This window comes from Phocoena sinus, chromosome 6, assembly GCF_008692025.1.
Source record: "Phocoena sinus isolate mPhoSin1 chromosome 6, mPhoSin1.pri, whole genome shotgun sequence".
Lineage (NCBI taxonomy): Eukaryota > Metazoa > Chordata > Mammalia > Artiodactyla > Phocoenidae > Phocoena > Phocoena sinus.
In genome coordinates, this window is record NC_045768.1 from 75,855,895 (window position 1) to 75,872,223 (window position 16,329).

Below are 16,329 nucleotides of genomic sequence, written 5' to 3' on the forward strand. Positions count from 1 at the left end.
CAAGGTGTCAGGAAGAAGAAACCCTCACTAGCACAGTGCCTGGCACAGGGCAGCAGCTCCTCTTTCATCCTTAAGAATGTCCTGGATCACAGGCTGGGAAGGAGACTTGTGCCTTGTGGCATTTAGGAGGACACGTCTCATATATTTTAGTTAGATGAATGAGCCGCTTCTGAGGTCCACCTGCTGCAGAGCTGACGCCAGCTGCTACCTCTCTTGCACGCTGACCCCAGCTCACCCTCCAGCGCCCCCTATCAAATAGGAAACATCTGAGTAACAGGAGCTTGTGAATAGGCGTGCCAGCTGCTCAGAGACTCGATTAGAAAACCATACCAATGTGCTGGTTAAAAAAATAACCAAATATACAGAACAGAATCTAGGTACTTTTGCACCCTTATAATATTAAGCAAGGCAATTATGTAGAGATACGTATATTGAAAAATTAAGTGACCATTTACTTATGCTCCGTACTTGTGCTATGGACCAGGTGCCTGGGAGATGAGGTCACTGTTCTCAAGGAACTACAGTCTATCAGGGAGAAAACGATATAAAATACAATGACATAAATGTTGATATTTAGAGGAGGAGATGAGGCATGGTAGAACCCAATCCACCCATCCCACTCTGCCCTCACTACCACCCTGTGTGACCTCCCTGAGCCTTCGGGTCTTAGCTGAAGTGGCCCCTTTCTAGGGATACCCTTCCGAACCTCCAGGATAGGGCATCACCTCTTCTGCTCTTTCATAGCACCCTTCTCCACAACCAGGATAGTCTTTCTGTTTCACTCCTGCCTCCTGGATTCATCCCTTGTAAGAGCCTGTAAGACCCACAGAGAAAAGGGCTGTGTCTGTGGTCTGTGCTGTGTCCCCAGTGCCTGGCAAGTGATGATGGATAAAATGTTTGTGCAATCCAGCAATGAATGGGCTCCCAGTGTCCTCATCTGTGAAACAGACCAGTGATGCCTACTTGAGGTGAGTGGGAAGGTTAAAAAGTATTCATGGACAGAGTACGCCTTCATTCTCTTTCCTGATCTCTCCAGAAGCACAAACATGGCAGCAGCCACTGTGTGCTGGGAAGGCAGAACCTTGAGAGGACTTCTCTGATAACGTACCCACTGAGATGGACTCCACAACCTAGAGGAGGAAGAGTCTGACAGGTGAGGGTGGGAGAAGGGGGACTGGAGAACAGGGGCTGTGGCTGGAGAGAAGCACAGTCGAGGTGGAGCCCGCCAGGGATCTGATGCTGCTGTGGCTGGAGCAGGGGGGCCAGGGCAGGATGGGGACGCAGGGGTGGGGAGACAGGTAAGCGCACAACTATTTGGATAAGGACCCAGGCACCTGGTGTGGGGGGATGGAAATAGATGATGACAAGCTGAAAAGGAATTTGCTGTTCCTCTGTTAAGCTTCCAAAGGTTCTTGTGTTTTTGGTTAACTTTTTGTGACAGAGATGGGAAAAATTAGGTGGGAATTGGGTGGGAATACAAAGTATGTGTGTGTGTGTGTGTGTGTGTGTGTGTGTGTGTGTGTGCACGCGGGTGTGTTTGAAAGAGTGAGAGCAAGAGAGTGAAGGAGAGATCATGGGATGAAGACAACTTTGCCTTTATAACTAATTCTTATAATTATTTGCAATGGGTCAGGATTACAGAAAGAAAGGAACTAGCATTTGTTAAGCCCCTATGAGTTGCAGGTGCTTCAGGTGGTTATATTAATATCATTGCCTCTGTAAAACTTTGACAGAAGAGGAATCCAGGCCTCAGAGCAGAAGTGATGTGCTCAGGGTGAACAGGTATGGTGGACAGTAAGCTGCCAAGCTTAAATGGTAACAGTTGCTTCCATCAAACAAAGGTTTGCTGTTGTTTAGTCTCGGTGTCCCTCACGGCTTTACAGATATCACTTCATGTAACCCTTACCCTGATCCTGTGAAGTAAGCTTTGCCATCCCCATTGGTCTGATGAGGAAACAGGCACAGAGACAGAGAATAACTTATCAAAGTCACACAGAAAGTGGCAGAAGTAGAGATTTAAACTCAGATCTATCTGGATGCAAAGGCCAGCTCTTTCCACTACACCACATGACCATGGTTTAAGCCTCTGAGACACTCTTATGAATATGCATCTCAGTGATATTGACTTATATTAATTAACAATTAATTGCAATCGTTCCTGAATTTTCAAAATGCTGAAGAGATAGTTTTTCTTTATCCAGACTGAGTTACAAGTGCAATCGGTAAATACTAAAACAATTATGCCACTAAAAGACTATAGACACAAGAAATGTGGAAGACTTTTTTTTTTTTTAAGGAAAGCAGAAGAGGGAAAAGATTGAGAGAGGATATGGGACTTAAGCAAAGCCACTGAGTTAGTCTGTGAAAAGCCAGGACCAGTGCTTTCCTCACCACACCGTGCAGCCTCAAATGCAGGAGAAAAACTGTTTACTATGAGGCCTCAACATTCTTACAGGGAATGAATGGTTGAAGTAAATCTGAAACTTGAGGAAGGACGTCTCAGTTGGATCCGCCCTGCAGAAGCCTACAAGCCTTCACAGCTGTATTCTAGCGATTTCCCACTTGGTGGCGCCAATGGGCTGGCTAAAAACCAACTGGTTCTGAGAAAAAAAACCCAAACCCCCCAAAAACACCAGACAGGACTTCCCTAGTGGCGCAGTGGTTGGGAGTCCGCCTGCCGATGCAGGGAACACGGGTTCGTGCCCCGGTCCCGAAAGATCCCACATGCCGCGGAGCGGCTGGGCCCTGAGCCATGGCCGCTGAGCTTGCGTGTCCGGAGCCTGTGCTCCGCAACGGGAGAGGCCGCAACAGTGAGAGGGCCGCGTACCGCAAAAAAAAAAACCCCAAACAAACAAACAAACAAAACCCAGACAATATTGGGTTCCATGGCTTTCCTCTTCATCACAGCCCTCCTGCAGGCATCCAGCAGTGCCAACACACGTTCCTTCCTATCGGGGAGAGTGGCTGAAACAACTCCTATGCAGTTTGCTCTGTAGGGATGAATTTGCCATGCAGGAGTTATCTGAACCCACCATGTATTAAGTCCACTAAAGAACTCCAACAGGTGCTTAAGAGGTTTCTGCAGTAGTGTGAGTTTTCTGAGAAATGTTCCTAAAGGCTGTATTTGGTTTGTACATGAAGACTTTTCAAGCACCCAGACTTTAAAAAATCCATTCTTAAGGAAAGAGTCAGGTCAGGTTTTGGTTGTGCTCAGTCGGTACCATTGCGGCAGAACTTGATTCTGCAAAGTCCCAGATTGCCGACTCTCAGCAGAACAAAGTCCCCGCTCAGCAGCCTGGCAAACAAAGCTGTTCTTAACTGGATCCACCCACCCTGCTCACCTCCTGTTGAAGCCCGGCCCACTCACCACACCCATCAGGCAAACTAGACTCCTCCCCGTTCTCCAACAGCTCCGCTCTGTAACGTTTCTAGTAGCTTCTCATCGGCTGTTTCTTCCATCTGGCAAATGCTTTCTGCCCTTCTATGCCTGGCAAACTTTGATAACCTTCAAGATCAGAAAGGGTTAATTAGCTCCCTTCCCGAGTTCCTCCATCACTTTGCACACACCTGCATCACACTGCTTTCTACCAGCACAGGAAGGAACTCACCATTTCATCTTGCCTGAATCTGAACAGACCCTTAAAACTTTGTTATATAGTAATATATGATGAGGGATATTTTGGTCAAGTCACATAACAGTATGTATGGTTTGATCCAATTATATTAGGAAAAAATATAAAGTATGAGTCCAGCATGGTAAGTTTACCTCTGGGTGAATGGAATAATATATGTTTTCTATTTCTGACATTTGCCTTTTACATATTCTCTAGCTTTTTAGATATTTTTAATATACATGTAATTTTTCCTAAAAAATAAGCTTCATTAAAAAAAAGAGACAGAGAAGTAGGGGCTTCCCTGGTGGCGCAGTGATTGAGAGTCCGCCTGCCAATGCAGGGGACATGGGTTTGTGCCCCGGTCTGGGAAGATCCCACATGCCGCGGAGCGGCTGGGCCCGTGAGCCATGGCCGCTGAGCCTGCGCGTCCAGAGCCTGTTGCTCCGCAACGGCTCTCACAACAGTGAGAGGCCCGCGTACCGCAAAAAAAAAAAAAAGAGAGAGAAGTAGACCAAATCTACACATTGAAATCATAGTTAGTTTTGGAAATGAAGTTAAAATGATTTTGCCTAGTCTTTGTGGGGAACGGTGGTGGTGGATGAAATCAGCATATCTTCCGCATAAGATACTCAGCCACTTCTGATCTAAAACATTTAAAATTAAAATAGAGATCTTTGCTAGTATTTGAAAGTTTTATTTGTTTGTTTGTTTGAATATACATGGAACAAACTTGTGTGAATTCTACGAGTCAAATCTTCCTCTTATCTCTCAGTGTAGCCATTTTGAGAACTGGCCACGGAGGGAATAAACTGTCCAGAGAAGTAAAATGATTTATTCTGGGTCACGCAAATAATTTCTGACTCGACCAAGACTACGAAGAAACCAACTGACTTAGCTTACTACACCATACCATCACACATCCCAGTAATCGAATTTTCACATGGAATAAAGAAAGAAATGTGATGTCTGCTAGGTGTCAGTCATCATGCTAACATAACCATATGAATAAGTTAACATTAGGAATTATAAAATGAGCTCCAAAAAGGAGTGACAAAATCACAGGATCACAGACTACTGTTCAAGCTGGGAGGACACCTGGATGTGATCTAGTCCAACACCTTCATTCCAGAGATGTGAAGACCCGGCTGTTAGGGAGGAAGTGACTTGCCGAGGGTGGGACCACTGATAAATGGCGGCGCCAGGACTCCTGACCTGTGGACCCTGCACTCCACGTTGATTTCAGAGAGGCAACTTGTGTACACAAGGATTCCTTAAGTGTCACCTCAGTGTGCTTCAGGAAAATCCCTCTTGCATTACTGGCTCTCCTCCACGTAAACCTAAAACCTAAATGGCTCTCCACAGATTTCAAACTAAGTCCCAACTCTAGCATCTAGCATTGGTGTAGACTACTCAAGCACTCGGCCGTCACTCCCCAACTCTCCTTCTCTACCGTTGAGCCCACAGCAATGCCCCTACATACGCTTTCCTTTGCTCCTCTCTTCCCAAAACACCTTTCTCCCAACTCCAGCATCCTTCGAGACCCTTGACCATTTCCCCCCCTCAGGAACACCATCTCCTACCCTCCCCACTGCATCCCCAAGAAGTCTCAGGTAGTCCTCTTCTGCTTTCCCTTTGTGCCCATAGTACCTCTCACGTTGTTCTATGACACTTTATTAATTCCTGGTTCCAGCAAGAGATTGCTCTGCAAGAGATGAACCATATCTTGTTTCTGTTTGGACCCTGGTGCACAAGGCCTGCCACATACAAGGGGCTGTAAAAATATTTGCTAATTAGACAAAAATCCAATGAAGATGAACAATTATTAGGTCTTAAAGACCCAGTAAAACGAGAGGCAGAGGAAAATACAAACTGAATACCTACTATGGTGGAGGCACCTATATTTATTGTGTGTACTTCTTGCTCAAAACTCTGTGAAGTAGGCATTGCTCCTTCTAACTTACAGATGAGGAAACAGGCTCAGAGAACTGAAGTAACTTGTCCAAGTTCACGCAGCTAGCCAAGTGGAAGGATAAGGGTCAGATTTGGTTGCCTCAAAAACAAAAACAAGTAAGCAGACTAAATACATCCTGTTTCTATTACTCCACTGGGAGGAGAAATAAAAGGACGGAGGTTCTTTGTTTTTCTAGTGTTTTAACATATATTGGGCACAGAAGTGCTACAGCAACAGCATTTTAAAGCCAATTTCTTGTTTCTAATTCACCAACTTTCTGCTAATTCTGAGAAACAAGAAGGAGAAAGGGGAGGAAGAAATATTGGAAATAAAGCAATGATTTAGGAAGAACAGGACACAAAGGGACGAAAGGAAGGTGGGTATAGAAGGCGCAGCAGTGTGGTAAGAATGAGAACACTGGGCCCAGCGCTTCGGGAAAATGACCTTTGTGTAAGCGGGTCCTTCCCACCACCAGCCACCATGAAAACAGGGTAGCTTGAAACACACAGCATATCGTTAGATCTGGCAGAAAGAGGGAAGTATTCAATCAACAGCCTCTCATCTAACAGAACACAGGTACACACACACACACACACACACACACACACACACACACTTTCCTTCTCTAGTAATGGAGCTCCACCAACACATTTTAAAGGCACTATGTTAAGGTGACAGTTGCCAAAAAGACAAAGGAAAACGGTGAGTCCACCAAAAAGGGCCAAGGTGCGGGGCAGGGAGAGGGGGGCCGGGGGGAGGGGTGCTCCTTTTCTAATGTGCTTCCTTGTGACCAACCAGCAGCACAGCCTCAGGGCCCCCCAGTTCCCGGCAGCCCCCTAAGCTGGAGCACGGCCACCCCTCACCTCTCCTCAGCCTCCTCTCAGATGAAGACAGATTTGGGAAAGTGGGTTTGAACTGCAGCGTGAATTACAGGGACCACATTTCTGGCTGGGCTGGGGGGATGGGATATGAGTAAACCCTGTAACTGAGAAGACTTCTTCATTCCCGACAACTTGGTTAGGCCCCCGGGGGGGTTGGCAGCCAGGTCAGCAAAATGACTTTCTGCGCAGCCTTGCATCCTACAAATTCCACTTCTTAAAGACTTTAAAACCTCCAAGTTGTATCCATATTGTCCATTTGTTTCTTTTGCTATTGGCTCTTTCCCCCTCCCCTAACAAGTGTGCGGATTGAAAATGTTGACCATCTCGAAAATTCCATTTCTCGAGGGTCTGCTCTCCCCACCATCCCATTCCGAACAAAGAGCTGCTGATGCCCATGCTAGGATTTCACCAGAACTACCCCTAACCCACCCGCCCCCTGGGGTCCTCAGCTCCTGACCATACCCATTTCCCTCTGGCCATCTTTCTACACCAGAGGTCAAGCAGATATTTTGCTATTTCCTTACCTCGGGATCTAACCCACGGGTAGCAAAGCAAGTCCCTTTGGAAACGGCAGTTTTCCTGGAGGAGCAAGGAGGATGAGAACCAAAAGAAAAGCGAGCTGGCGTCAGCAAGGACGCTATGATGGTCAGCTGAGCCGCATGGGGCAACGTGGGGTGATTCCTGAGTGCAGGCAGGGACAAGGGTTCAACGAGGACTCTTCTAGCATCATGACACTGTGAGAAGCAGGCCCACACCAGTGTCAGAAGGACTCGAGGAACCGGCACGGGTGGCTTTAGGGAGGAAGTGATGCTGTGCAAGGTATTTGATTACGGGGATCAAAATCAGTTGTTGTCTTCGCATCATCCAGTTTGGAGGACTCAGAATTTCCCATGATACCATGCTGCCTTGTGATTCCAATGTGTAGACAAGGCCAAAGGCCTACACCCTCTAATCTCTGCTGGTTACCATCAGCAGCGCAGGCTGGAAAGCTGCTGCTGAAGATCCAGAAACGCACAAAACTTGTTTCCACTTCCCTCCATCTCCTACCAGAAAAAGTCTCAGCAAATTAAGTGACTGCAGGACTCTGGGACCTGCCCCCCTCCAGCCTTGCACACACCTTGCTTCTGTTTGTTTCTGCACGAGAGCCCCGTTTCCTTAGCCTGCCCAGAACACACCTGTTCATCCTTTCACGCCCTGTGTAAGTGTCTCCGGATGGGAGACAGAGAACTCAGGGAAAGGGAACAGGCCTCAGGGGAAAAGGAAAGAGAGAAAGACGATCCCGGAGGGCCCCAGGGCTGGGTGCTAAGAATGTGGCCTGGCAGTTAGCTCTCCCTCAGACAGCGTCTCCCTTAGCTCTGAAGGGCAGTATTTCACTTCAAGGGGGAGCCCAGTAAAGTACCAGGCTGTTTGCTGCAGGGAAATCCCTGGAACAAGAGAGAGGAGGAGAAAAGAAAAGCAAACAAGCAGGTACAAAACATCCCCAGCCACTCTCCTGCCCAATCCCTGTGGGACAGCTAAGTCTTCAGAAGGTAGAAACAGGGGGGCAGCTCCTGCCACCCTCGGGCACAGGGCGGCCATGCATCTCACCCACCCAGAGGAGGCCAGCTGTCCCCTGCTGCAGTGTTTCTCCTCTCGCTTTCTAGAATCCACAAAGCTGCACCTATGACATTGACCTTTTCCCAAGTGCCTTGACAATTGCGGGGGGGCGGGGGGGGGGGGCGAGCAGGTAATTCCATGTGTGGGGCCTCCCAGGGACTTTGTAAGGAGCCCTCGGTTCCGCCCACACTGCAGGGCAGAGCCAGTGAGGATGATTAAGCCTTTGCCTACAGCAGGGCCACCCAACACGCTCCCCAGAAACGCGAGCCCAGTTCAAGCTCCTTGGGTGAACTGGACCATTCAGAGCTGGTTCCAGAGATCGAGATCGCTGAGGGTCTTCACTTGTGAGCTGCCCAGGAGTCTCCGTGGTCCCGCCACCCTGGGTGCAGAGCACTTCCTTCTGCCCTCAGGGCCTCGAAGCCCTGAGGGTGCTGCTCTCCCCTGTGATCTTGTATGCCAGGCTTCTGGGCCCGGAAGCTTCTGTTCCAAAGAACAGACAGACCATGGAGCAAAGAGCAGGTGCCTCGGGCGAGAGTTGCGCACCTGGCCTGAACATTTTAAAAAACTTTTTTTCTTAACGTCGTCGTGTCTGTTAGACGGAGAAAGAATTCCAGGGGGAGACTGACACCAGCCACCTTAAATGATTTTTGGAACAAGGCTTTATACATATTAATAACTTGATGAATGAGTAAATGAAGTAGTGCCAGGTCACCAAAGATGCAGTGAGTAAGATGGGGCAGTAGTATCCCAGCCTTAAGGAATCAACGAAAGTGTTCTGTGCTGCTCACAGAGCAGTAGCTACACTTCCGGCCCTTCTTTCTATGTGCCAAACTGTGCTCAATGCTTTACACTCATGACTTCATTCAGTCCTTACAGCAGTCTCATGGGGTGAGTGGTACTATCCTCATTTTACAGACGACAGAACTGGGGTTAAGTACCTCGGTCAAAGTCACATCGTTCATTAGGGTAGCCAAGGTTGAAACCTGCAAACCTGTCTTCCTAACCAGTCTGCTATAACCCAAGGCATCGCCCTGAACGGATCTTCACCCGTATCCGCATGTGCTTTCAGATGAGTCTTTGGGCTGGCAGCCAAGCAAAGCCAGCCCCGGCCGCCGGGGTGGGGGAGGGCAGTGTGGACGGGCCGGGGCCATGGCCGGTGGAGCCATCCGTGGGAGGCCCACGGCCAGGGCTGCGGACTTCCCTTGCTAGCGTCCCCAGGTCTGAAAGTCCTTTAAGGCAGGCAGGGCAGCCAGACTGCAAACGTTTAAAAAAATTCTCCCCAATTCAAGTATACACATGATCCAAACATCACACAGAAATTAAAAATGTTCTTTCTGCATTCTCTTAGGAATGTGGGTGGCACATAAGCCAAAAGAAATAAAAATAGAAACATGGCAGGCCAGACCACCCTACACAGGAAAGAAAAATATTTATTTGATTAATTCTGTTCCTAAACAGCAGCCCACATCACTGCCACAGAGGGCGGCCCCCACGCGGGTGTGTGTGTGAATGTGTGCACACGTATGCACGCCCCCGCATACATGTATACACATGTATGGATAGATAAACACAAAGACCTGCCACCCACAGAGATTATTTATTCATACTCATGCAAGAATCAAACTGCTCTTCTTTTCCCAAATCCGGCAAACATTAAAAATAAGTCACATTATGTAAACACATTCAGTCTCTTGATTTTCACTTGTTCTTACGAGGGCAGAGCTGCACATTTTGGAAGCTCTCTCCTTTAACCACAGGAGATGGGATACGGACGCACGGCGGGCTGCCTCGTGGCGTATCATGAAAGCAAGAGAATGGATTGAAAACGTTTCGTCATCACTGCGTTTCTCAAGATCCACTCGGCAGACTGCTGCCAGCCCCCGATCTGCCACTCCGTGCTTTTTAACATCCTGATTTCTCTGCAGATCTACCAACCATGTCTTCCCCCATCCCATCCCATCCCATCCCATCCCTCTCGCTGGTGCAGTGTTAGTTAACACTTGACCATGACAGTGCATGGATCCAGCCTGATTTCTGCTCAAAGCGATGCTACCTATAACCCAACAAGGCACAGTATTGGCCCTCTCTGGTGGTCTGTTGCTTCTCCCTCCTCCTTTCCATCTCTGCCTGCCCACCTCCTCCACAGCCTGGCTTGGGGTCCACACAGCCATAAGGGGTCTGACTCCCTGCCTCCCATACCCTGCATCTGTCAGCACAGCTGGACTGGTTTCTGGTAGATGCTACTTAAGCCCCTTGTTCTGGGATGAGCCACGGGTAACTCAATGCACGCACGCCCTTGGAGGGATGGAACAGATTTCAACGTGGCCCAGTGCCCACCTCTCGGGTTGCCCGGTTCTTTGAGGACTGTTTGTGGGAAGGCAGGTAAGGAACTCCTCCCCCCATTTGCTTCTGTCACTTGGCCTTTTCATGGGAGGCAGGGGTGGGGAGGGAAGAACACAGGCTGGGAAAGCATTCCCAGTCTAGGTTAGGCTGCAGGCACAGACTTTCAGTTATCCTGAGAGTAGCTAAATGCGTCCAGCTCTGGATGACATTCAAAACACCCTGACGAAGCATCATTTGTCATTTCGGGTGTAACCTGAAGTTCAAGGGCATGAGTCCCAGGAGGAAGAATTTACCGCCCCTGGGGAAAACAAAGGATTCCATAGAAGAGGGTCAGCCTGGCTGAATTCACCACAGGACAGAGCTTGCCATCACTTAATAAGACCTCTACTGTGTGTCTGATGAAAACATACGGAGATTTTTCTTCCTCAGTCAGCCTGTAATTTAGGAAATTTGTAGTTTCTTAGCAATCTCATACTTTTGGTAGAAACAAAGTATTATGTTGATGGGGTAAATAGACATGAAACAAACTTAATTTTCATTTTAATAAATAAGACCTATTGCTAGGAGTTTGACTACCACCACTGAAACATGTTCTCAAGCTCCCAAGGAGAGAAATGTAGCCTCTCCAGAGCTTTAGGGCCTGATCACCATTTTGTGCCCCACTTTGTAACTTTCATCTCTATGGGGTGGTCATTGTGCTTCCCCTATGGAGAAACTGAAACTTGCAGAGGTTAGTGACGTGCCCAAGGTTACATGGTTAATACCTGGCAGAGCGAGAACTTAAACCAGTATGTCATTGGCATCTTGTCCACGGGCCTTGGAATCCTGTTTTTCTCTACTTCAGGACCTGGAAATTGCAGTCCTTGGCCCCAATCCAATCCACACCTGTTATGTATGGTCCATAAGCTAAGAATGGCTTTACAACTTTTAAAACAGTTGAAAAAAAATCAAAAGAAGAGTAACACTTCCTGATGCAAGAACATTATATGACATTTAAATTTCAATCCTCATCAATAAAGGTGAAGTTGGAACCCAGTGACACCCTCTGTTTATGTGTTGTCCAGGGCTGCTTTCCCATGTCAATGGCGGAGCTGAGTAGATGTGGCCCACAGGCCAAAACACTCAATATCTGGATCTTTTCAGAAAAAGTTTGCTAGCATTGGTCTGTACCCCATGGGTACCTCGAGCAGTGGGACTCTATTGTTTTAAAGCCCATGTGGTTATAAACGGTCCCCCAGCTGCCTTCCCAAAATCGACCTGGTCATAAATATCTCTCCTATCCTGGGACAGCAGTGATGCTACATCAGTAAGACTATATATAAAATAGGTCACTAATAAGGACCTACCGTGTGACACAGGGAACTCTCCTCAATACTCCATAATGACCTATATGGGAAAAGAATCTAAGAAAGAGTGGATATATGTATATGCATAACTGATTCACTTTGCTGTACAGTAGAAAGTAACACAACATTGTACATCAACTATACTCCAATAAAAATTAAAAAAAAAAACAAAACGCACGTGAGATAAGAATGGAGTAAACTCTGCACGTGCCTGCCTCCCTGATAACTAAACTTCGATGGCTTTCAGCGTATGAGAGGAGGAAAAGGGCTTTTTTTCTATTCTCAGATTCCCATTAATGAACCATGAAAACAACATGAATTTTACATAAAGGGAATGTGCTTCATAGGAATAAGTAATTTTTACTTGTTAGGGCCTCCTTCCTCACTTGGTCTTGATATTTGATTATGAAGCTGCAATTGTAGACATTTTAGCAACAGAGGTCATGATGTGCTATTGTTCTCCCAATGTGTTTTGCTCTCAGTATAAGAGGAAGTTGCCCACTGTACTGAAAGGTGGTAGGTAGTACCACTGCTTCAGCTGAGGAGAGATGAAAGCAGATATCTTCTTCCTTTGCATACTTTTTGTTCCCCTTTCTGGCCTCTATTGCACATCCTAAAGACCTGGCTTACATGTGAAAACAAAATAAAATAAAACAAAAATGAAAAACCATACACCAGGAGCTATCTTGATACCTATCAAGATGAAGACTTCTGGAGATGGACGGTGGTGAGGGTCGCACAACAAAGTGGGTTACTTAATGCCCATGAGCTATACACTCGAAGACAGTTACGATGGTAAACTTTATATTATGTGTATTTTACCATAATTTAAAGTAAAACTAACCAAACAACAACAAAAAAGACCCCACAGATATCAGTTTTAGAAAAAAACAATTTCAAAAGCTTCAAGGAAGATTTTTATAGACAATTCCATTAAGAAAATGGAAAATAAAAAATCCCCAGGGAAGGGGTTTTGAAAGATTTGAAGCTTTTTCAGGAAAAAATGAGCATTAGTGTGTGTTTGTGTGCGTGATTGCACACTTATGCTTGTGTGTGTGTGCTTTCAAGAAAACATTCATGTCAAAAGATGCTCAACATCATTAGTTATTAGAGAAATGCAAAGCAAAACTACAGGTGAGGTACCACTTCACACCAGTCAGAATGGCCATCATCAAGAAATCTATAAACAATAAATGCTGGAGAGGCTGTGGAGAAAAGGGAACCCTCCTACACTGTTGGTAGGAAGATAAATTGGTACAGCCACTATGGAAAACAGTATGACGGTTCCTCAAAAAACTAAAAATAGAGTTGCCATATCCAGCAACCCAACTCTTGGGCATATATGTGGAGAAAACTATAATTTGAAAGGATACATGCACCCCAGTGTTAATAGCAGTACTACTTACAATAGCCACGATGTGGAAGCAACCTAAGTGTTCATCAACAGATCACTGAATAAAGAAGATGTGGTATATACACACACACACACACACACACACACACAATGGAATACTACTCAGCCATAAAAAAAAAGAATGAAATAATGCCATTTGCAGCAACATGGATGGACCTAGAGATTGTCATACTAAGTGAAGTAAGCCGGACAGAGAAAGACAAATACCATATGATATCACTTATATGTGGGATCTAAAATATGCCACAAATGAACTTATTTACAAAACAGAAACAGACACACAGATATAGAAAACAAACTTATGGTTACCCAAGGGGAAGGCGGGGAGGGGTATAAATTAGGAGTTTGGGATTAGCAGATACAAATCACTATATATAAAATAGATAAACAACAAGGTCCTACTGTATAGCACAGGGAACTATATTTAATATCCTGCAATAAACCATAATGGAAAAGAATATATCAATATATATAATATACATATATTTTATATATATATATATAACTGAATCGCTTTGCTGTACACCAGGAGCTAACACAACATTGAAAATCAACTATACTTCAATAAAAAATAAACTAGGGGCTTCCCTGGTGGTGCAGTGGTTGAGAGTCCGCCTGCCGATGCAGGGGACATGGGTTCATGCCCCGGTCCGGGAAGATCCCACATGCCGCGGAGCGGCTAGGCCCGTGAGCCATGGCCTCTGAGCCTGCGCGTCCGGGAGCCTGTGCTCCGCAGCGGGAGAGGCCACAACAGTGAGAGGCCCGCGGTACCGCAAAAAAAAAAAAAAAAATAAATAAATAACTAAAAAAAAGAAAACATTTATGTCCAATTAATTATATTCCTCTGTTATTGTTATCAATATTGGAAATCAAAATATTTTCAAGAGTCCTTCTATATAGAATAATCTCAATCTATTAATGCAAAATACCAAGCACCTTGCACCAGAGACAGAAATCAGAATAAGGAGTAACTATGTCGGGGACCTCTTAGAGCTCTAACATCTTTCACCAGTGACACCACAAGGAAAGAAACCACACCCATGAACACCTATTAAGATTCTCCTGTTGTGTATGTACAAAGGCTGTTGTACCCCCAGGAGAGAGTGAGCTCCAGAAAAAAAACAGCAAACCACAACAGAAACCTTATCCTAAAAATGAATTGAGATCTGAGTAGGAGTGCCAACCTTAATAAAAAAGTCTTCCTCTTCAATCATTAGGTCGTAAAACTAAAACCAGCCTATGTTAGATGTGGGCAAAACTTCGTATTTGACTCCTGTGCATTTGCCAATGTTTTTCAAAGATTAATAAGATAAAATCCTTCTGTGTGTGCTGTGAGTACTGTGGGACTTCTGCCAGTTCCCCGAGCTGAGGCGGTGTATGGTGGAGTTTCTGAAGGCTCTACTGTTTGGAGTAGCACATACAAATAACAATAGCTGCTTAGCGGCCCGGGCGTGGCAGCGACAGAGTCAATGAGCTAAATGCCAACTGAGATGACACTGGTCCACGTCAAGTGAAGCCAGTGACAAAGGGACAGATGTGCTCTGTGTCCTTGGTGCCTGCTGCAGTGCAGTTGCTGCAAACCAGCCATGGTGATGGAGCTCGGAGCAGCATGGTGTCACGCTGACACCAACTCAGTCAAATGCCCACTGTCCTCATCTGCTTCAGACAAACCCTGTACATCCCCCAGTGTGCGCGCGCACACACACACACACACACACACACACGCACTGATGATTCACTTCCTATGGTTGGAAGTGCTGGGCTTTCAAGATAAGGGAAAACTCTAAAAATAACTCTGTAAGTGCAGATACCGCCGATGTGTGGCCAGGTTGTAATGGGCCAGACCCCTCCTGCCCGCTGCACAATCTATATAAGGCAGGAAGGCAAAAAGATGGCGCCTAGGCAAATGGCACTCCCAAAAAGAGCTTGTTAGGTCTGTAGATATAAAAATTAAATAAAATAGGGGCTTCCCTGGTGGCGCAGTGGTTGAGGGTCCGCCTGCCGATGCAGGGGACATGGGTTCGTGCCCCGGTCCAGGGGGATCCCACACGCCGCGGAGCGGCTGGGCCCGTGAGCCATGGCCGCTGAGCCTGTGCGTCCGGAGCCTGTTGCTCCGCAACGGGAGAGGCCACACAGTGAGAGGCCCGCGTACCGCCCAATAAATAAATAAATAAAATAAAATAGAAGAACTGTTTTGAATCAGTTGCCACCGTTTAAAATCCTGGTGAGAGACTTCCCTCGTGGCGCAGTGGTTAAGAATCCGCCTGCCAATGCAGGGGACACGGGTTCGAGCCCTGGTCCGGGAAGATCCCACATGCCATGGAGCAACTAAGCCCACGTGCCGAAACTACTGAGCTTGCGTTCTAGAGCCCACGAACCACAACTACTGAGCTCGTGAGCCACAACTACTGAAGCCCAGATGCTTAGAGCCCGTGCTCCGCAACAAGAGAAGCCACCTCAATGAGAAGCCTGCACGCCTCAATGAAGAGTAGCCCCCGCTCGCCGCAACTAGAGAAAGCCCATGTGCAGCAACAAGACCCAACACAGCCATAAATAAATCAATCAATAAATAAAATCCTGGCGAGTTCACTAGGTTCTTTTGATTTGGAAACACTGGCTTTTTACCCTCCACATACCCCGTACTCTCCAGGGAAACCATTAGCTGGCGTTGCATGGTGGCTCCTCCCACAACTTGCTTTTTCTCACTACCTGCTTGTTAACTCATCTTTGCTACCTGCCTGGCCTCTGAAGGCTTTGGGTTTGGGTCATCTAGAGATATTAAACTTCCTGAGGCAAGGGTGGTGTCTTTTGAGCTGCGCCAACGCTCAGCACCAGCTCTTCGTGCACTGTCATCTCATTTGAGTCACTCAGCAAAGCACGTTCCTGGGCTCAGAGAGTTGAGGTAACGTGACATTGGTCTCACAGCTGGATGCTGTTGAAAGATGGACAGAAGCTTGGGAATCATCCCGCTGCTGCAGATCATCAGAACCCACTTGAGTTAGTGAGACCTCCTTAAGCAAAAATCCATCTCGACTGGATTTCCTCAGCAGAGGCTGTGTCTGGGATTGGAAGTCAGACTGCGTATGTTCAACCCCTGCCTCCCCAGACCCGTGTGACATTGGACAAGTTGCTTCACCTCCTTGCCTGACGTTCCTTCTCTCTTGAGTGGAGATAAAAACAGTAT

At 46.7% G+C, this 16,329-nt stretch overlaps 1 protein-coding gene across 4 annotated transcripts in view; it reads right to left on the reverse strand.

Annotated features, from left to right (window-relative positions):
• The window catches only part of MOB3B (MOB kinase activator 3B), a 234,077-nt gene that overhangs the window by 29,623 nt on the left and 188,125 nt on the right, over positions 1-16,329 (reverse strand). The window lies entirely within an intron of this gene.